Source organism: Gossypium hirsutum, chromosome A05 (genome assembly GCF_007990345.1).
Source record: "Gossypium hirsutum isolate 1008001.06 chromosome A05, Gossypium_hirsutum_v2.1, whole genome shotgun sequence".
NCBI classification, from domain to species: Eukaryota; Viridiplantae; Streptophyta; class Magnoliopsida; order Malvales; family Malvaceae; genus Gossypium; species Gossypium hirsutum.
In genome coordinates this window covers 51,423,116-51,444,926 of record NC_053428.1, presented here as the reverse complement: position 1 = coordinate 51,444,926, position 21,811 = coordinate 51,423,116, and the positions used below count along the sequence as shown (strand labels likewise).

The 21,811-nt window shown below is 38.2% G+C and overlaps 1 non-coding gene across 1 annotated transcript; it reads left to right on the top strand.

The window, feature by feature from the left end:
- Positions 1-16,261: 16,261 nt before the first annotated feature.
- LOC121229992 (small nucleolar RNA R71) lies at positions 16,262-16,368 on the top strand. Its single transcript, XR_005927942.1, has one exon. It is a non-coding gene; the product is annotated as a small nucleolar RNA R71 (small nucleolar RNA).
- Positions 16,369-21,811: the final 5,443 nt, after the last annotated feature.

Below are 21,811 nucleotides of genomic sequence, written 5' to 3'. Positions count from 1 at the left end.
AATCAATGCATAAATATTTATGTTTTAATTCAAGATATATCAATCAAAATTTATCCTAAATACGATATGAGAGCTTTTTAAGAGAATAAGGCAGTCATTCAGGGGTTTTTCTGATAATGAATAAATACCCCCACACTTAAGATGTACATTGCCCTCAATGTACAAAGATAGATATTAAAATATAAGAAAGAAGATAGGGGGAGAAGTGAAACTTCCTGTATGATGAATTCCTCGAACTGGCGTTTTAGAGAGTAATCGGTATGAGAGTGGAGGAGGATACTCCGGTGGTGGTAGATATTCATTAGTCCATAAGTCCTGCGCCAAAAGAATATTACATCTAGTGGTAGCTATGGTCGTGGTCGATTAGGACATGGCAATTGTGGAGAACCTTTCCCGGTGGAGTTTTTAGTTCCTATGCGATGGTAAGCTTAGGAGCTCTATATAATTGTGATAAAATAAGGAACTTTTTAGGGGATATTAGGAAGAATAATTATCTATAAAGAAATAACTGAAATTGATAATTAAAAATAAAATTCTAAAATCTAATAAATATAAAAAGTAGTTTTAATAAAAATTAAAAACAAAATAATAAATAAATGTTTTTAAACATCTTCATCGCTGGATGGTTCGCAAGGTGGGACTGGCGATGAGATATGGAGGTGCTACAAATCTACTGTAGAGTAGCATCAATGTTGTCAAATCGTTGAAAACACGGCTGCTCGAATCGAGTGAGGCACTCAGAGATGTCAGCATATGAAGCCGTCACATGAACTGGACGAGAGGGTGGTGGTGGCTGAGACGGTAGGTCCTCGTGCTGTGAAGGGACATCATCAGAAATGTCCTTGTAGGTCTCCTTATCGGTAGATTAGGCGAGATGATATTGAGGAGGGTAGGTTCCTCGGCACTTTTCGATCATCCTCATGCTAAGCATGCTCGAGATACCTTGTGGAGACATTTAGCCAATGAGGGTTAAGGATGATTCTTGGGCTGCGTGCTGAGGAGCCCGAAGTGTCGAGCCAACCGAGTAACATAGGGGCCAATAGAGATGACCCCTTTCCTATGCGGCTCTGTCTTGTAACACCCCGTACCCGAGACCGTTGCCGGAGTCAGACATGAGGGGTTCACAGACTAAATTCGCTTACTATCGCAGTCCATTTTAAAAATTTCCAGGCAGTTGGCTAACTGCGTCACTGTCACATTAAAAATCATAACTTGAGTTTCACAACTCGAAAATCAGTTTTGTAATTTTTCCCTGAAACTAGACTCATATGGCCATCTACATATTGTTTTCTAGAATTTTTGGTTGGGTCAATTAGTACAGTTTATTAGTCAAAGTCTCCCATGTTACAGGGATCGACTACACTGACCTTTGTGCATTACGACTTAGATATCTCCCTGCACAGAGCTTCAATACTGATGCCGTTTGTTTCTATAGAAACTAGACTCAGAGAGGAATCTATACATATATGGCATGACTCCTAATTATCTCTGGTTAATTTATAATGAATTTCCAAAGTCGGAACAAGGAATCCAGAAACCGTTCTGGCCCTGTCTCACGAGAACCTGAATATCTCTTAAAATACTGTCCATATGATCGTTTCGTTACTTTCCTATGAAAATAGATTAATCAAGGTTCGTTTACATAATTTATTCACTATTTAATTCCATTCCTAATATTTTTAGTGATTTTCCAAATCTACATCACTGCTGCTGTCAGCATCTGCCTTTAAGGTAGACTTTACCTATTTCATAGTTTCCATGATTCAACTAGCCCTTTTAGCATAAATAGCACAAATTATGATGGTGATTAACCATTCCCATGGCCAATCCTTGTTAAGCATATCCACACCTCTCAATAACCATATCCATACCAAATGATTATAACATTATGCTCAAACATATATATAAGCCATTTTCGCATGGCTATCCAAAATTATACAAATCCATAGGGTCCATGACCCACAACAAAAAGGGTAGTCCTATACATGCCATTTCGAAGTTCAACCAAAATTGTACCAAAAGGGGGGGGGCTTTGATAGTGTGGGCGACTTCGACTTCAAAATCCCGAGTCCGATAGCTGAAGAACCAAAATCTATAAAACAGAGAATCAAAGAAACGGAGTAAGCAATTTATGCTTAGTAAGTTTTGAGCAAGGGATTCCAGCACAACAAAAGTATAGCGTTCATATAACTAAACGAATAATTTCATATGCACAAATTCTCAATATCATACTTACTTCACATTACCAACCCTTATGTTCATACACAAAAGATCAACTTAGCCAAAGGTCGGTAGCTCATTTATCAACTGAGCGAATACTTATTTGTAAGGGCTCAACTAATTCAAAGCACATACGAAACATACCTCAATGTTGGGATGTTACAAGCGTATTAACTGAAATTTTTACAGCAAGATCGTTCATTCCCGAATCACGTACCTTCGGAATTTAACCGGATATAGCTACTCGTTCAAATGCCTTCGGGACATAGCCCGGTTATAGTAACTCGCACAAATGCCTTCGGGACTTAGCCCGGTTATAGTAACTCGCACGAATGCCTTCGGGACTTAACCCGGATTTAGTAACTCGCACCAATGCCTTCGGGCTTAGCCCGGAATTAGTAACTCGCACAAATGCCTTCGGATATTAGTCCGGATATGGTCACTTAGCACAAAGCCTTCGGGACTTAGCCCGGACATCATTCAAATAACCATGCACATTTAACAATAAATCATGGCACATTCGTATTTCATTTTCGTTAGCAAAACTCAAACACAAGACACTTATCATTCTTGCAATTTCGGCTCAATAGCCACACACAAAGAGCATGATTTTGATTTGCTTAAAACATGATCTAATCAAATCATAATTTAAGCTCTATTACTCAAGAACTTACCTCGGATGTTGTCGAACGATTCCGATGGCTATTCGACCACTTTTTCCTTCCCTTTATCGGATTTAGTTCCCCTTTGCTCTTGAGCTTAATTAAACAAATAAATTGATTTAATCATTTGAGCATCGAAAAGAGGAACACAAGGCACTTAGTCCATATTTATACATTAGTCATTAAAGTCACATATGTACGGAATCATGAATCAAACTCAACATTTTAGCTAATTTTCCCCCTTGGCCGGATTTTCTAAGCCAAGACAAAAGCATCAATATGCTTGCCTCTAACCGAATACATGCAACACCAATCTTCTTCCTATGGCCGAATATGCATGTCTATGTTGAGGCCGATTATATACTTAATACCACACATAAATGGCATACATTTTACTAACTAATGCATTACATATTATAACTCAATACGCATCCATCATTTAATCCATAATCGAAGCACCATCATGTGCAAGTATATACCTTGAGATAATATATAGGTCACACCAATACATCATGTGCAATCATATATATATATGTGCAAGAGCCGAATCACAAATTTGATTATAACCAAATTTAAACATATATCCAAAACATAAATCTTACCTACCATGCAATAAGCATAAATCACACTTATGGATATACCATGGCCGATACTTCCAACAACACCAAATAAAAATATACTTCATGGATCTAAGGTAGAACCAAGAAAGAAACTCATAATCATCAAGATGTAAGCAACTACCATTTTTCATCTATATTTAGCATGAAACACAACCATCACCCTTATTAATCTCCATAGCCGAAAACCATACTTATTCCAAAATCACAATTTCAACATGGGGTTACCAACAATAACTTGATATCTCACTCAAAATCAACTAGGATTTCAAGAACTAGTATCAACTTCCTTACCTTAATATCGACCTAAGATGACCGATTGCTTCACTCCTTCCTTCCTCCTCTCAATCCGGCCAAGAAGAACCAAAGAACACAACTTGTTTCCTTTCTTCCTTAGAACATTCGGCCAAGAGACATGAAAAAAGATGGACACTTTTTTTTTATTTTCTTTCTTACATTCACGGCAATGGGGAGGGGGAGAAACAATCACACCTTCTTTCTTTTTTTTCCATTTCTTTATTACTAACTTTATTTTATTATTTCCTCCCATGATGCACCAACACAACATGTCTATGACATGTCTTGCCCATCACACTTGGTCTACCATACTTGTCATGGCCGGCCACTACTAATTAGGGGGGGAAATTGACATGCAAGTCCCCCCTTTTTATTTCATGCACTAATAGATCCTTATGCTTTGACCTATCACATTTCAAAATTTTCTCACATAAGTCCTATTTACTAAAATTCACCTACAATTAAACAAAATTCAAATATGAAATTTTCACACATGCATATATACATATAATAAGCATCAAATATGACAGCTAATTATTTTTATGACTCGGTTTAGCGGTCCCGAAACCACTTCCCGACTAGGGTCAATTTTGGGTTGTCACAACTCTCCCCCACTTAAGAAATTTTCGTCCCCGAAAATCTTACCGGTAAAAAAGTTTGGGTATCGTTCTTTCATGGCATTCTCGGTTTCCCAAGTAGCTTCTTCGACTCCGTGTTTGAGCCATAACACCTTTACTAACGGAACCCTTTTGTTTCGCAACTCCTTCACTTCACGAGCTAGGATACGCATCGGTTCTTCTTCATAACTCATATCGGCTTGAATTTCAACCTCTGATGGGATAATTATGTGCGATGGATCAGATCTATAGCGTCGAAGCATCGAAACATGAAAGACGTCGTGAATCTTTTCAAGTTCAGGGGGCAAAATCAATCGATACACAACTGGACCAACTCGTTCGGAGATTTCGTACGGCCCAATGAATCTCGGACTCAACTTGCCCTTACGGCCAAATCTGAGTACCTTTTTCCAAGGCGAAACTTTAAGAAACACTTTATCTCCCACCTGATATTCAATGTCTTTTCGTTTCAAATCCGCATACGATTTCTGACGATTTGTGGCTGCCTTCAGACTTTCACGGATTACCTTTACTTTCTGTTCGGCATCTTTAATCAAATCAACTCTGAAAATTTTACTTTCACCGAGCTCGGTCCAAAACAATGGTGTACGGCATTTACGACCGTACAAAGCCTCGTAAGGTGCCATCTTAATACTTGATTGAAAACTATTGTTGTAAGCGAATTCAATCAAAGGTAAATACCGTTCCCATGAACTACTGAACTCGAGGATGCAACATCTCAACATATCCTCAAGTATCTGAATTATCCGCTCGAATTGACCATCGGTTTGGGGGTGAAAAGCAGTGCTAAAATGCAGCTTGGTACCCAAAGCTTCTTGCAATTTCTTCCAAAATCGTGAGGTGAATCTCGGATCTCTATCCGACACGATAGAAATAGGTACCCCGTGTAATCTCACAATCTGAGAAACGTACAATTCAGCTAGTTTATCCAATGAAAAATCCGTACGCACGGGGATAAAGTGAGCCGACTTAGTCAGTCTATCAACAACAACCCAAATCGCATCCTTCTTACTTGCTGACAATGGTAGTCCGGACACAAAGTCCATTGTGACTCGATCCCATTTCCACTCGGGTATCATGATCGGCTGAAGTAATCCTGAAGGCACTTGATGTTCTGCTTTCACTTGTTGACATATTAAACATCTCGAAACAAAGTTGGAGATGTCTCGTTTCATACCATGCCACCAAAACCGACGTTTCAAATCGTTGTACATTTTCGTACTCCCCAGGTGAATTGACATTCGGCTACAATGGGCTTCGTTCAGAATCATTGAAATGAGTTCTGAATTTCTTGGAACACACAACCGACTTCTGAACCTCAAACAATTGTCATCATCAATTTGAAATTTGGATTCCATATTCAGAACACATTCAGCCCGTTTTGCAACCAATTCATCGTCGACTTTCTGAGCTTCACGAATTTGACGAATCAATAATGGTTTGGCCTTTAATTCAGCTACTAACACATTGTCGGGTAGAACAGACAAGTGCACATTCATCGCTCGTAAAGCAAACAGTGATTTCTGGCTTAAGGCGTCCGCAACCACATTAGCCTTTCCCGGGTGGTAATCAATGACAAGCTCGTAATCTTTCAACAACTCAAGCCAACGTCTTTGTTGCAGATTTAAGTCTCTTTGAGTCATCAAATATTTGAGACTTTTGTGATCCGAAAATACATGGCACTTTTCACCAAATAAGTAATGTCACCATATTTTTAAAGCGAATACGATGGCAGCTAGTTCGAGATCATGGGTCGGATAATTTTTCTCATGTGGCTTTAATTGTCTCGACGCATAGGCCACAACTCAACCTTCTTGCATCAATACGCAACCTAACCCAAGTAGGGACGCATCACTATAAATGACAAACTCTTTGCCTGATTCGGGCTGCACTAGAATTGGAGCTTCGGTCAAATAAGTTTTCAGTTGATCAAAACTTTTCTGACATTTTTCCGTCCATTCGAACTTAACATCTTTTTGAAGTAGCTTCGTCATCGGTGTGGCTATCATCGAGAAACCTTTTACAAACCGTCGGTAGTAACCAGCAAGTCCCAAAAAGCTCCGAACCTCAGTAATATTTCTCGGAGGCTTCCAGTTAAGTATGGCTGAAATTTTGTTCGGGTCAACTCGAATACCCGATGAGGATACCACATGACCCAAGAAGTTAACCTCTCTTAACCAGAACTCACACTTACTGAACTTAGCATATAACTGCTTATCTCGCAAAATTTGCAACACTAGTCTCAGGTGCTCAGCATGTTCGGTCTCATCTCTTGAATAGACCAAGATGTCATCAATGAACACAACTACGAACCGATCCAAATATGGTCTGAAGATCCGATTCATCAAATCCATAAATACCGCAGGGGCATTAGTGAGCCCAAACGGCATCACTAAGAACTCGTAGTGACCATATCTCATTCTGAAGGCAGTTTTGGGTATGTCCGAATCTCGAATTCGCAACTAATAATAGCCCGATCTCAAATCTAATTTTGAGAACACTGAGGCTCCCTTCAGTTGGTCGAACAAATCATCGATACTTGGTAATGGATATTTGTTCTTTATTGTCACTTTATTCAGCTGACGATAGTCAATGCACAACCTCATGGTTCCGTCCTTCTTTTTCACGAACAATACTGGTGCACCCCAAGGTGAGAAACTTGGTCGAGCGAAACCTCTATCCGTCAATTCTTGCAACTGAGCTTTCAACTCTTTTAACTCGGTTGGTGCCATACGATATGGAGCTATCGAAATCGGCGTAGTCCCAGGTACAAGCTCAATACCAAACTCTATCTCCCGAGCAGGTGGTAAACCCGGTAATTCTTCAGGAAAAACATCCGGGTATTCACAAACCACCGGCACAGATTCGGGTTTCTTTTCTAATTCTTTGTCATCAAGTACATACGCAAGGTATGCTTCGCACCCTTTTCTTACATATTTCTGGGCCAACATTGAGGATATTACAGCTGGCAACCCCTTTAGTCCATAGACTCAACTCGGATTATCTCGTTATTTGCGCACCTCAAATCAATAGTCTTGCTTTTGCAATTCACAACCGCATCATGCGTGGTCAACCAATCCAAACCAAGAATAACATCAAATTCATCAAACGGCAAAAGCATCAAGTCCGCCGGAAAATAGGAACCTCGAATTACTAGGGGACATTTCTTACACACTTTGTCGACAAGCACGTAACGACCCAAGGGATTTGACACCCGAATTACGAACTCAGTAGACTCAATAGGTAAAGTCTTACTGGATGCTAAGGTTTCACATATGTAAGAATGAGTAGAACCGGGGTCAATCAAAGCAATTACATTAGTATCCAAGAGAGTAAAAGTACCGATAATAACATCAGGTGAAGAAGCATCCTCGCGGGCACGTATAGCATAAGCTCTAGCAGGCGCACGAGCTTTGGATCTGTTCGTAGCATCTCTAGATCCTCTCTGACCACCACCAGCATTGCCCGTATTTTCAGATGGTCTACCTCGAGCAGTGGTAGCACCCGGTTTCCCACTCTGATTTTCATTCTGTTCAAACAACCTCGGGCAATCTTTAATGAAGTGGTCAACTGATCCGCACTTGTAACAGGAGCGGTCAGGGAATCTACAACTCCCCGAATGCCATTTACCGCAATGTCGACATTCCGTTCTGTCTCGACGTTCATTCCTAACCCTGGCGACCGAAGTGCCTCGTGTACCCACAGGGGGTCGATCACGATCTCGTCTAAAAAGGCCCGAAGTGCCTCTAGACCGGCCCACATCATCTCGAAATTTCTTCGATGCCTGTTGAAGAGACTTTCCCGAGGATCTTTTACGAAACTCTCCAGTTCCCACATCAACTTTTTATTTTTCTTTTCTAAGCTCTTCGGCTTTACAAGCTCGCTCGACAAGTACTACGAACTCTCGTATTTCAAGAATGCCAACGAACATTTTTATATCTTCATTCAGCCCATCCTCGAAGTGTTTACACATGATAGCCTCAGACGAAACACATTCCTGAGCGTATCTACTAAGTCTAACAAATTTTCGCTCGTAATTAGTAACTGACATAGAACCTTGCTTAAGCTCAAGAAATTCCTTCCGTTTTTGATCAACAAATCTCTGACTGATATACTTTTTCCGAAACTCAGTTTGGAAAAACTCCCAAGTTACTTGCTCTCGGGGCACAACAGAAGTCAAAGTACTCCACCAATAGTAGGCAGAATCACGTAGCAAGGAGATAGTACACTTTAGGCACTCATCGGGTGTGCAAGATAGCTCGTCGAGTACCCGGATAGTGTTGTCCAACCAAAATTCATCTTGCTCGGCATCATCGCTGTCCGTAGCTTTAAATTCAGTAGCCCCATGTTTTCGGATTCTGTCAACTGGGGGCTTATTTGAACTTATTTGGTTAGTTTCCGGAGGTATTGTAGGTGCGGGGGTGGCATTAGTCGGGAATGGAGGTTGTGGAACAGCCGTATTAGTTCGAATGTATTGGTTGAACCAATCATTCATCACGCTATAGAAAGCTTGTCTAGCTTCATCATTCGGATCACTAGCATTAGGTTGAGAGTCCGCTGGCGCTGTCCCTTGTGTGGGAGTAGGCGCTACACTCTCAAGATCATCAGCTACCGCTCGGTCGGGATCGGGATCCATTACTATAAATAAACACATTTGCAAATGTCAGAAATCACCACACTATCAAATAATCACATAAAATGGCATGTATAGCTAGACCCAACGCATTACGGTAGTCCTAGAATCGACTAAACCGTAGCTCTGATACCAATGAAATTGTAACACCCCGTACCCGAGACCGTTACCGGAGTCGGACATGAGGGGTTCACAGACTAAATTCGCTTACTATCGCAGTCTATTTTAAAAATTTCCAGGCAGTTGGCTAACTGCGTCACTGTCACCTTAAAAATAATAACTTGAGTTTCACAACTCGAAAATCAGTTTCGTAATTTTTCCCTGAACTAGACTCATATGCCCATCTACATATTGTTTTCTAGAATTTTTGTTTGGGCCAATTAGTACAGTTTATTATTCAAAGTCTCCCATGTTACAGGGATCAACTACACTGACCTTTGCGCATTACAACTTAGATATCTCCCTGCACAGAGCTTCAATACTGATGCCGTTTGTTTCTATAGAAACTAAACTCAGAGAGGAATCTATACATATATGGAATGACTCCTAATTATCTCTGGTTAATTTATAATGAATTTCCAAAGTCGGAACAGGGAATCCAGAAACCGTTCTGGCCCTGTCTCACGAGAACCTGAATATCTCTTAACATACTGTCCATATGATCGTTTCGTTATTTTCCTATAAAAATAGATTAATCAAGGTTCGTTTACATAATTTATTCACTATTTAATTCCATTCATAATATTTTTAGTGATTTTCCAAATCTACATCACTGCTGCTGTCAGCATCTGCCTTTAAGGTAGACTTTACCTATTTCATAGTTTCCATGATTCAACTAGCCCTTTTAGCATAAATAGCACAAATTATGATAGTGATTAACCATTCCCATGGCCAATCCTTGTTAAGCATATCCACACCTCTCAATAACCATATCCATACCAAATGATTATAAAATTATGCTCAAACATATATATAAGCCCTTTTCGCATGGCCATCCAAAATTATACAAATCCAAAGGGTCCATGACCCACAACAAAAAGGGTAGTCCTATACATGCCATTTCGAAGTTCAACAAAAATTGTACCAAAAGGGGGGGCTTTGATAGTGTGGGCAACTTCAACTTCAAAATCCCGAGTCCGATAGCTGAAGAACCAAAATCTATAAAACAGAGAATCAAAGAAACAGAGTAAGCAATTTATGCTTAGTAAGTTTTGAGCAAGGGATTCCAGCACAATAAAAGTATAGCATTCATATAACTAAACGGATAATTTCATATGCACAAATTCTCAATATCATACTTACTTCACATTACCAACCCTTATGTTCATACACAAAAGATCAACTTAGCCAAAGGCCGGTAGCTCATTTATCAACTGAGCGAATACTTATTTGTAAGGGCTCAACTAATTCAAAGCACATACGAAACATACCTCAATGTTGGGATGTTACAAGCGTATTAACTGAAATTTTTACAGCAAGATCGTTCATTCCCGAATCACGTACCTTCGAAATTTAACCGGATATAGCTACTCGTTCAAATGCCTTCGGGACATAGCCCGGTTATAGTAACTCGCACAAATGCCTTCGGGACTTAGCCCGGTAATAGTAACTCGCACGAATGCCTTCGGGACTTAACCCAGATTAAGTAACCCGTACCAATGCCTTCGGGCTTAGCCCGGAATTAGTAACTCACACAAATGCCTTCGGATCTTAGTCCGGATATGGTCACTTAGCACAAAGCCTTCGGGACTTAGCCCGGACATCATTCAAATAACCATGCACATTTAACAATAAATCATGGCACATTCGTATTTCATTTTTGTTAGCAAAACTCAAACACAAGACACTTATCATTCTTCCAATTTCGGCTCAATAGCCACACACAAAGAGCATGATTTTGATTTGCTTAAAACATGATCTAATCAAATCATAATTTAAGCTCTATTACTCAAGAACTTACCTCGGATGTTGTCGAACGATTCCGATGGCTATTCGACCACTTTTTCCTTCCCTTTATCGGATTTAGTTCCCCTTTGCTCTTGAGCTTAATTAAACAAATAAATTGATTTAATCATTTGAGCATCGAAAAGAGGAACACAAGGCACTTAGCCCATATTTATACATTAGTCATTAAAGTCACATATGTACGGAATCATGAATCAAACTCAACATTTTAGCTAATTTTCCCCCTTGGCCGAATTTTCTAAGCCAAGACAAAAGCATCAATATGCTTGCCTCTAACCGAATACATGCAACACCAATCTTCTTCCTATGCCCGAATATGCATGTCTATGTTGAGGCCGATTATATACTTAATACCACACATAAATGGCATACATTTTACTAACTAATGCATTACATATTATAACTCAATACGCATCCATCATTTAATCCATAACCGAAGCACCATCATGTGCAAGTATATACCTTGAGATAATATATAGGTCACACCAATACATCATGTGCAATCATATATATATATGTGCAAGAGCCGAATCACAAATTTGATTATAACCAAATTTAAACATATATCCAAAACATAAATCTTACCTACCATGCAATAAGCATAAATCACACTTATGGATATACCGTGGCCGATACTTCTAACAACACCAAATAAAAATATACTTCATGGATCTAAGGTAGAACCAAGAAAGAAACTCATAATCATCAAGATGTAAGCAACTACCATTTTTCATCTATATTTAGCATGAAACACAACCATCACCCTTATTAATCTCCATAGCCGAAAACCTCACTTATTCCAAAATCACAATTTCAACATGGGTTACCAACAATAACTTGATATCTCACTCAAAATCAACTAGGATTTCAAGAACTAGTATCAACTTCCTTACCTTAATATCGACCTAAGATGACCGATTGCTTCACTCCTTCCTTCCTCCTCTCAATCCGGCCAAGAAGAACCAAAGAACACAACTTGTTTCCTTTCTTCCTTAGAACATTCGGCCAAGAGACATGAAAAAAGATGGACACTTTTTTTTTTGTTTTCTTTCTTACATTCACGGCAATGGGGAGGGGGAGAAACAATCACACCTTCTTTCTTTTTTTTTCCATTTCTTTATTACTAACTTTATTTTATTGTTTCCTCCCATGATGCACCAACACAACATGTCTATGACATGTCTTGCCCATCACACTTGGTCTACCATACTTGTCATGGCCAGCCACTACTAATTAGGGGGGAATTGACATGCAAGTCCCCCCTTTTTATTTCATGCACTAATAGATCCTTATGCTTTGACCTATCACATTTCAAAATTTTCTCACATAAGTCCTATTTACTAAAATTCACCTACAATTAAACAAAATTCAAATATGAAATTTTCACACATGCATATATACATATAATAAGCATCAAATATGACAGCTAATTATTTTTATGACTCGGTTTAGCTGTCCCGAAACCACTTCCCGACTAGGGTCAATTTTGGGCTGTCACATGTCTGGTGCTGAATGGCGAGGGCAATGAAATAAGCCTGGTCGATGACGTGCCCGTGCGACATACACCATAAAAAGTAGGCGTCGTGGGTATTGATGACGCCAGTGCTCTCTCGCCTCCCCGTTATCGTGTGAGCCAAAATGGCGTGTAAGTACCTCAGGGATGGTGAGAGTACTGATGCCTTGGAGCGGCTAGGATTGTAAAAGGCAGCGCCAGGGGCCAAAGTGTGCCAGCACTTCGAGGGAGAGAAGTGTATGTGGCGAGTGAGAGCATGTAGTTCATTCTCCTCCTTGAACTCTTCCGTATATAAGCCCAGTGTAGCATCGAACTCTGGGACACTTAGCTTGAGGATTAATCCACCTAGGCAAAATTGGACCGTGCCGGGATCATTGTAGTTCGTCATTACAGTCTGAAGATGGAACATTGAGCATAGTTCCATCATGAGCTCGAGGTATGTTGGCTGATGATCCCAAAGAACAGCTCCTAAGGGTCGGTGGTTAGGAGGGCCCAAATTGCATTAGCCAACTAAACTTGTTCTACGGTAGCCCAGTCGATGCAGTGGCCCGTAATTAAAGGTCGAGCCCGAAGTATTTGGAAAAGTTCTTCTTGGGGCCCTCGGGGGAACTGCAGGAGAGGGTGACGAATTTTCATGGTTGGACTCGTGGAAGATGATGCTCCCTTCCTCTTCTTTGAAGTAAGTACGGCCATTTTCTTCCCACGTGAAGACGACATGGTAGCTACAATCAAAATCATTAATTCATCTTGAGGAATGATCAAAGTAAAATGAAGAGAAATTTCAAATAAAAATCAGAATTTCAGCCACAACTACTACTATTAACCAAACATAACCAACATAATTATTTTGATAGCATGAGAATGGGCATAGTAATGGCATGTGTATGACAAAAGAGTGAGGCTTTCCTAACAACTCGATTTAACATGAAATGTATGATAAATAATCTAATAATGCAGAAATAATGACAAAATGGAAATAGTAAGAGAAAAATAAAGATTATTTTAAAAATAAACATTAAAAGTAGGTAGAATAGAGGTGAAAAGAGTAAACAAACATTAAGGGAGAGAAATCAGGCGTCAAAAAAGGAGTTGGTGGCGGCGCACGGGCATGGCAGGGAGGCCGTGTGGACTTGCAGCGACTAGGTTTAGGGTTTTTAAATGGGGAAGAAAGTGAATAGTGCAGGGTATTTATAGATTTTGGGCCACACGGCCAGGGCACACTCCCGTGTTCCTCAATTTTTGCCTGTGTGTTTCGCGTTTTTCCTATTTGGGCACGTCTAAAATTCGTCCCACGCCCGTGTACCTTGGGCGTGTGGGTGTACATGGCCGTGTCGCACGACCGTGTCTAGCTTTGGTCGCTTCTCCCATGCCCGTGTATGCAAGCACTACGCTCGTGTTAAGTTAACATGTTCAACCACGGGTGCTAGACACGGGCGTCTCGTGCGCCCGTGTTGTTTTAATAGGTTCACCCACGGTTCTTCCACACGGGCATGTCGCACACCTGTGTTGTTTTGGTAGGTTCGACCATGGCCATGTCGCACAGCCGTGGCGTTTTATCGTAGTCCGTGTTTGGGGAAATCTTTGCCCTATTTGCACACATCCCTAAGCATGCCCGTGTTCTTGGCCGTGTCTCTGTGGAAGACCTGTATTCAAGAGCTCCGTTAGTAAGTTAGGTGTTGAAGACTAAATTTTAAAGAAGTTAATACAGTTAATGCTCGGGTTGCCTCCCGAGAAGCGCTTATTTATATTCTAAGCTCGACTTACCTCTCCGTTGAATGGTAATGGTGGTTTGAGGAGTTCTTGTTTACCTTAAAAGGTTTTAAACGGGTTTTGTTTACCTGAAAAGTGCCGAACTCAGGGTGACTTACCTCAACTGTACCAAATGGAAAAATACTAAGTACCGTAAGAGGGATTTCTTCATTCGGTCTGGCAGTGACAATGTGAGGATCTGCGGCATCTAATCAGACTTTATCTCCAACCTTAAGTTGATTTGGAAAGGTATCGAGCTCTTTCTGGCGTAGTTTTGGTTCATCATGTGTTCTCGATTTATGTGTTCGCCATTCATCTAGCTCCTCTATTTGCAGTCTTCCTTCTTCATGAGTAGGTCCTCTACTATTGCTTGAGAATGAGTCACGTGCTTCCTTCAGACTCATTTCCTGCAAAGTAGGTTGTACCATATTGTTAGTTTTAGTAGAATGGGTTAAACGATCACCTTCAATTTCCGATGTGTTGCCAAGGTTGCGAGCTTGAAGGGTGATTATTTTGTCTCCCACACGGAGTGTGAGTTCACCTGTGCCAACATCAATGATTGTTTTAGCAGTTGCTAAAAAAGCCCTCCTTAGAATTAAAGGGTGTTGCTATCCTCTTCTATGTCTAGAATAATGAAGTCTACGGGAAATATAAATTTATCAATTTTAACTAGCACATCTTCAATAATACCCCTAGGAAATCTTATAGTTTTATCTGCTAATTAAATGCTCATCTTAGTCTGTTTGGGTTTCCCGAGACCTAATTGCTTAAACATTTTGTAGGGCATGACGTTAATACTATCCCCTAAATCAGCTAATGCATTATTAACATCTAAACTACCAATTAAGCAAGGAATTGTAAAACTCCCTGGATCTTTTAATTTGTTCGGTAGATTATTTTGCAGAATAGCTGAGCACACTGCGTTTAGCTCCACATGCGACGCCTCGTCCAACTTCCACTTATTTGCTAAAAGCTCCTTTAAAAATTTCATTGCGTTTGGCATCTGTGATAGAGCTTCAATAAACGGTAAGTTAATGTGTAATTTTTTTAAGAGTTTAAGGAATTTACCAAATTGTTCATCTAAGCGGTCTTTTCTTGTCGTATTGGGGTATGGCACACGAGGTTTATATTCGACATTCACCGATTTGTTTTTATTATGACCTACCTCACCTTGACCCTTGCTTACCATAGTTTCTTGCCTCGGTTTTGGTTCAGGCTCAACGACTCCTTCGTCATCTTGAATATTAATTGTGTTGAGTTGTTCCCTTAGGTTGGGTTCAGTATTACTTGGCAAGCTACCTTGTGGTCATTCGGAAATTAGTTTAAAAAGCTGGCCTATCTGAGTTTCAAGCCCTTGGATTGATGCTTGTTGATTCTTAAGTGTTGTCTCGGTATTTTGGAAACGAGTTTCTGAAACCGACATAAACTTTGAGAGCATCTCTTCAAGGTTCGGCTTTTTTTCCTCTTGGTAGAGAGGATGTTGTGGTATTTGATTTCCTTGACCGCACCACGAGAAATTGGGGTGGTTCCTCCAACCTGCATTGTAAGTGTTACTATATGGGTTATTTTGGGATCGAGAGTTATTGTTACCCATATATTGGACTTGTTCCTCCTTGATGCTAGGGTTGAAGGATTGATACTCTGTGCATGCTCCTCCTCCATTCGTCTCGCACCTCATTCCTGGATGTACCTGTGAAGAACTAATAAAACCATCAATTTTCTTATTCAAGATTTCTACCTGATTAGAGAGCATGGTGACCGAATCGACGTCATAAACACCGACTGTTTTTGTTGGTTCTGTCCTCATGACTTGCCACTAATAGTTATTCAGTGACATCTCCCCTATAAACTCATAGGCATCTTCCGGTGTTTTATTATTGATGGTTCCGCCAGCAGCTACATCAACCATTTGTCGAGTCGAAAGATTCAAGCCATTGTGGAACGTTTGAACCTGTAGCCAAAGTGGTAGCCCATGGTGAGGGCACCTTCTCAGTAAGTCTTTGTATCTCTCCCATGCATCATAAAGAGTTTCTAAGTACTTCTACACAAACGAAGAGATATCATTACGTAATTTAGCCGTTTTAGCCGGCAAAAAATATTTTAATAGAAATTTTTTGGTCATTTGTTCCCAAGTAGTGATTGATCCTCGTCGTAATGAGTTCAACCGTTGTTTAGCTTTGTTTCTCAATGAAAAGGGAAACAAACGAAGACGTATGGCATCATCAGAAATGCCATTGTTTTTAAATGTATCGCATAGTTCCAAAAATTTTGCTAAGTGAGCGTTGGGATCTTCATCCTGCAAACCATCAAACTGAACAAATTGTTGTTGTAACACCCTACGCCCGTATCCCTCGCCGGAACAGGGTTTGAGGTGCTACCAGATTTAAACTTAACCATTTATATAAAACCAGGCCGTAAAAATTTTTGATCAATTTTAAACTTTTCATACATGCGTATATTATCCTTTAATCAGGCTTACAAGGCCCCAAAACATTCATGAGGCATTATTAAATATTTACCAATATCTTAGTCTTGTATCATTTACTTACTCAATAATGAGTCACAATTCAAATTCTAAATATACATGCTATAAACCACATCACAGGAGATAATAACATACAAGCATATGAATAATCAAACTACCTTAATAACAAGCCAAAGTCTTTGGCTTAATCATAATATTGCATACTCAACTTTACAACCCTATACATGCCATAGACTCGAAACACTAAGATTTACTTACGCCGATAGCATAGACTCGACAATGTGATAATATCTGTGACGGCCTCCAACCCGAGCTAACCTGGAAACCCTAAGGAATATGGAAAAGAAAAGGGGAGTAAGTTTTACGCTTAGTAAGTTCATAAGAAAACAATAAGCAACTCATTAACAAGTTTTATCAATGCTTACAACATAATCACAAATTCACTACAAGTTGTCTTCCTGAGCAACAGTCACTAAATTATTTATAACTGGTGCTACTAAACTCCAAATCAATTGCCATTAATTTTCCATGAAAATAGACTCATATATCTTCTATCCATTAAATTTTTAGAATTTTTAGTTTGACCAATCAATACCAGAGTTTTCCTAAAATTTCCCCTGATTCACTGTTTGACTAATCTGACCACTCTTCACTACGAATCAAATTTCTCATTGTACAGAATTCAAAATATGTTCTCATTGATTTAATTTGAAACTATACTCATTAAGGAGTCTAATAATATAAATTTTATCTTATAATCATTTTTTTACAAATTATAATGATTTTCTAAAAACAAAACAGGGGGCCCCGAAGTCATTTGACTCTGTCTCACGCCACTTCAAATATCTCATTATCAGCAATTCTTTTGCTTACACGGTTTTTTTATAAGAAACTAGACTCATTAAGATTTAATTACATAATTTATTAAGCTTATAACTCAACTCCCACAATTTATGGTGATTTTCCAAAATCACGTTACTGCTGCTGTCCCAAGCAGATTTATTACAAATTTACTCTTTCACACATTCTTTGCATTCATATTATTTAAACATGTATATCACCAATCAATTTCATCACATATCTATAATTTCACTTAAGCATAATCTCAAATTAGCAATTATAAGATGGTTCCGCACATAGCCCACCCTTATCGATAATTTACGATAGTTTTACCCTTACTCACATATATGACATAGGCATTTAAATATTTCAGTGTCAACTTTAATTTAACCGAATTTAACCATTGTACCATTTCATAACCACAGTTACTTTCGTCATTCATATCTAAATGGTATTTCACATAATTCATATAACCTTTCACCATGACCGAATACACACATACACATATGACATCTTCACCTATGCTTCTCATTTCACATTCATGATTCAATTCCAATCGATCTAACATGTATAAGTATATATCACATACCTGGCCAACTTAATGTATTGAACAAATTCAATTGCCGATTTAACACAAGGTCTCATAGTCTTAGACTTTTATCAAATCATCGGCATTTAGCCTTCTAGGTTTTAAACCTGAATTCATCACCGGCACGAAGCCTGCTAGACTTTAAGTCTGAACTCATTCATCGACATTTCGCCTGCTAGGCTTGAAGCCTGATATCATTTCACCGGCATTATAACTAGCTAGGCTCGAAGCCTGATATTATCTCACCTGCACGAAGCCTGCTAGACTTGAAGCCCGATATCATTTCACCGGCATTATAGCCTGCTAGGCTCGAAGCCCGATATTATCTCACCGGTATTATAACCTGCTGGCCCGAAGCCCTATAATATTATTCACCAGCTTAAAGCTTGGTAGGCCGAGACCCGAGTATCACATTTCGATAAACAATTCACCTTTTCTTTCATACTTTCATAACTTATACTTCAATTACGTATAACTGAAACACATATATATGAACAAAGATTTCCATCCTTTCAACCACATAGGGTTTAATTTCCACATTGGAACACATATCTTAGTGCACCATTTAATAGTATCAAAGTCGACTAGATATGCTAGACACATACGGCTCATAACTTTAATTTAATATTCATTCAACACAAAGAACATATGTATATATATACAATCAAACATCTTTTTAATTATGATTATTCAACTCTTAAGCATATAACATGATCAAACACAAACACTTAAGAACTTACCTTGGATTTTATCGAATAACTACGGATTAACTAATCGACTAGTTTCGCTTTCCCTTTATCCAAAATTGGCTCCTTATGCTCTTGAGCTTGATTAACAAATTCAACTTATCACATCTCTATTATTTAAAACCACATTCGGCAATCTATAAAATACTATAATTATCACATCTCATTCATCCAAAATTACATTCGGCACATAAGAAAAACATTGATAAGTCTCAAAACACAAACAACACTTATCAAAGTCACGTAATTTACACGCTTCACATGGCATTACTACATTCATTAACCTTGCTTTCATACAACCACTCTTAGACCGTAATATAACATCAAGTGCACATGCTGTTCATATAGCCGAATATCACTTAACTAATTAATTAAAAAATATTTTAATACTTAATTCCACAAGTCCATTCGACATTAGCTCATCCAACTCATATTTTTCATTGACAACCTCTATAACTACAATTTATTCACATCCTTATTCATGCTACATTCGGCCATTATAAATAAATAAAAATATATAAATAATTACACAATGATCACTTTAGTCGATTATAAATTCTCAATTAAATCACATATATCATTTACAAGCTCAAACTCATCCTTTACCACATTTCTCTCTTTAATTCATATTCGGCAATCTTTCTAACCGCTTAAACGATTATAGCACAAGGACATTTTCAATTCAATCAAAGATGATCTCACATTTACAATTTACAAATGGTAATTTCATTCTATTTACCTCAATTTACTAACAAACCCAACCTTGCATGGATTTAAGCACATTCATCCATTATTTAACAACAATTCATTCACATCATAATTCATGTTCATATTCGGTCATCTATACCCATACTAACCATATAACTATTAAATTCCAAATTTAAACACAAGTATAACATTTTAACACAATGGCCGAACACTTCATGAAGTTACCAAGACTCATCATTTGCTATTTCACACACACTCACATCCAATCTTTTTTATTAAACACTCAAAATCAACCATCTTCATGCCTCATCACAAAAACATCAAAATACCAACCAAGAAATACAACATCCATGGCCGAATATCATCTCCATCAAATAGCAAAATTTGAACCATGGGCTAGGTAGAATTCAATGTGACAGCCCTAATTTGACCCTAGTCGGAAAGTGGTTTCGGGACCACAAAATAGAGTCATAAAAATAATTAACTATTATATTCTATGCTTATTGTATGTGTAAATGCATGTGTGAAAGTTTCATGCTTCAATTTTGTCATTTGTATGTGAAATTTACTAAATAGGACTTATGTGAGACAATTGTGAAATGTGATAGGTTAATTTTAAAGTAGTCTACCAATGCATGTTATAAAAAGGATGGACTTGCATGTCAAATATTTATTTTTTTATGTAGTGGCCGGCCATGATGATGTTTTATATAGAATATATGTATTATTTATTAGTTAAATGGCTTTATATTTTATAATATTAATAAAAAAAGAGAAAAAGGGGTGATGAAAACAAAGTTTCATCTTTGTTCTTCTTGGCCGAATTGAAAGAAAGAAAATGCGGCAAGACTTTCGGTCATTTTAAGCTTGAGGAAGGTTAGTAAATTATGTTAGTTTTTAAAATTTTAAGCTCAAGAGCAAAGAGGATCAAAGTTGGATAGGGGAAAAGAGAAAGTAATTGAGTAGCCTTTCCGCAACCGTTCAAGTATATCCGAGGTAAGTTTTGAGTAGTCACCTTTAGTATATATAATTGATGATGCTTTGATATGTATATATATTAGATGAATTGTGACCTTTTGGTTCTACTTGAATTAAGTTGTGTGATAAATAATTTATGTATATGACTTATAGTCGAATGGTCACAATGGGTTAAGCTTGAATGATGAAATGGATATGTAATATTTATGTATGACTTTTGAACTGAAATGTAAATGATGGTGTTCATATAGAGCTTATATCCGAATGTAGCAAATGACTACTAATGTGATATGTTAATGAGATGTGTTAATATATGATTAAATATGCATGATATTTGATGTGTATCCGGGCTTAAAGACCCGCAGGCTATATGCTGGAATTATATCCGGGTTAAATCCCGCAGGCTTCGTGCTGTATTATATCCGGTTAAAGTCCCGCAAGCCTAGTGCTAGTATTATATCTGAACTTAAAGTCTCGTAGGTTTTGTGCTAGTGACTAGATTCGGGTTTTAAACCTAGCAGGCTTAACACTAGTGATTCGAGTAAGATTATGAATTCGAAAGTTCGAGGTAAACTACTATTGATTATGTATGATACATTATGAAATTCAAGTACGTATTAGGCACTCATATGTGAATTGATTTTTTTAAAGTGAATTATTAGTATCAAAGAATGATATATGTGTGTGAATGATTATTATATCTACGAATAAGAGCATGACCTATTCGGTCGATGTCTGTCATTACATGAAAGTATGTGACTTAAATTAATTGTATGAGCTATAAAGTAAAGTAAAGTATGTGCTGAAATTTCTTTGTGTATTTATATATTTATATACATATATATTAGGCCAATAGGCTTTTTAATTGGTGTACTTGTGTATATTCGGCCAAGTGATTTGTAATTAGAATATTCATTTTGTGATACTAAATGCTCGTTATAAATGACAAGTTTTAATTGTTTGAATTGCTTAAAACTTACTAAGCCTTGAAAGCTTACTCTGTTCTTTATTTCTCTGTTTTATAGATTGTTGATTTTGGCCACCGATTCGGGGATCGTCAGCAGTTCATCACACTATCGATCATTTTGGTACTATTATATTTTGGAGTAGATGTGGCATGTATAGGTTAGACTGTTGAGAACGATATTTTGTAAATGTAAATATTTAGCCA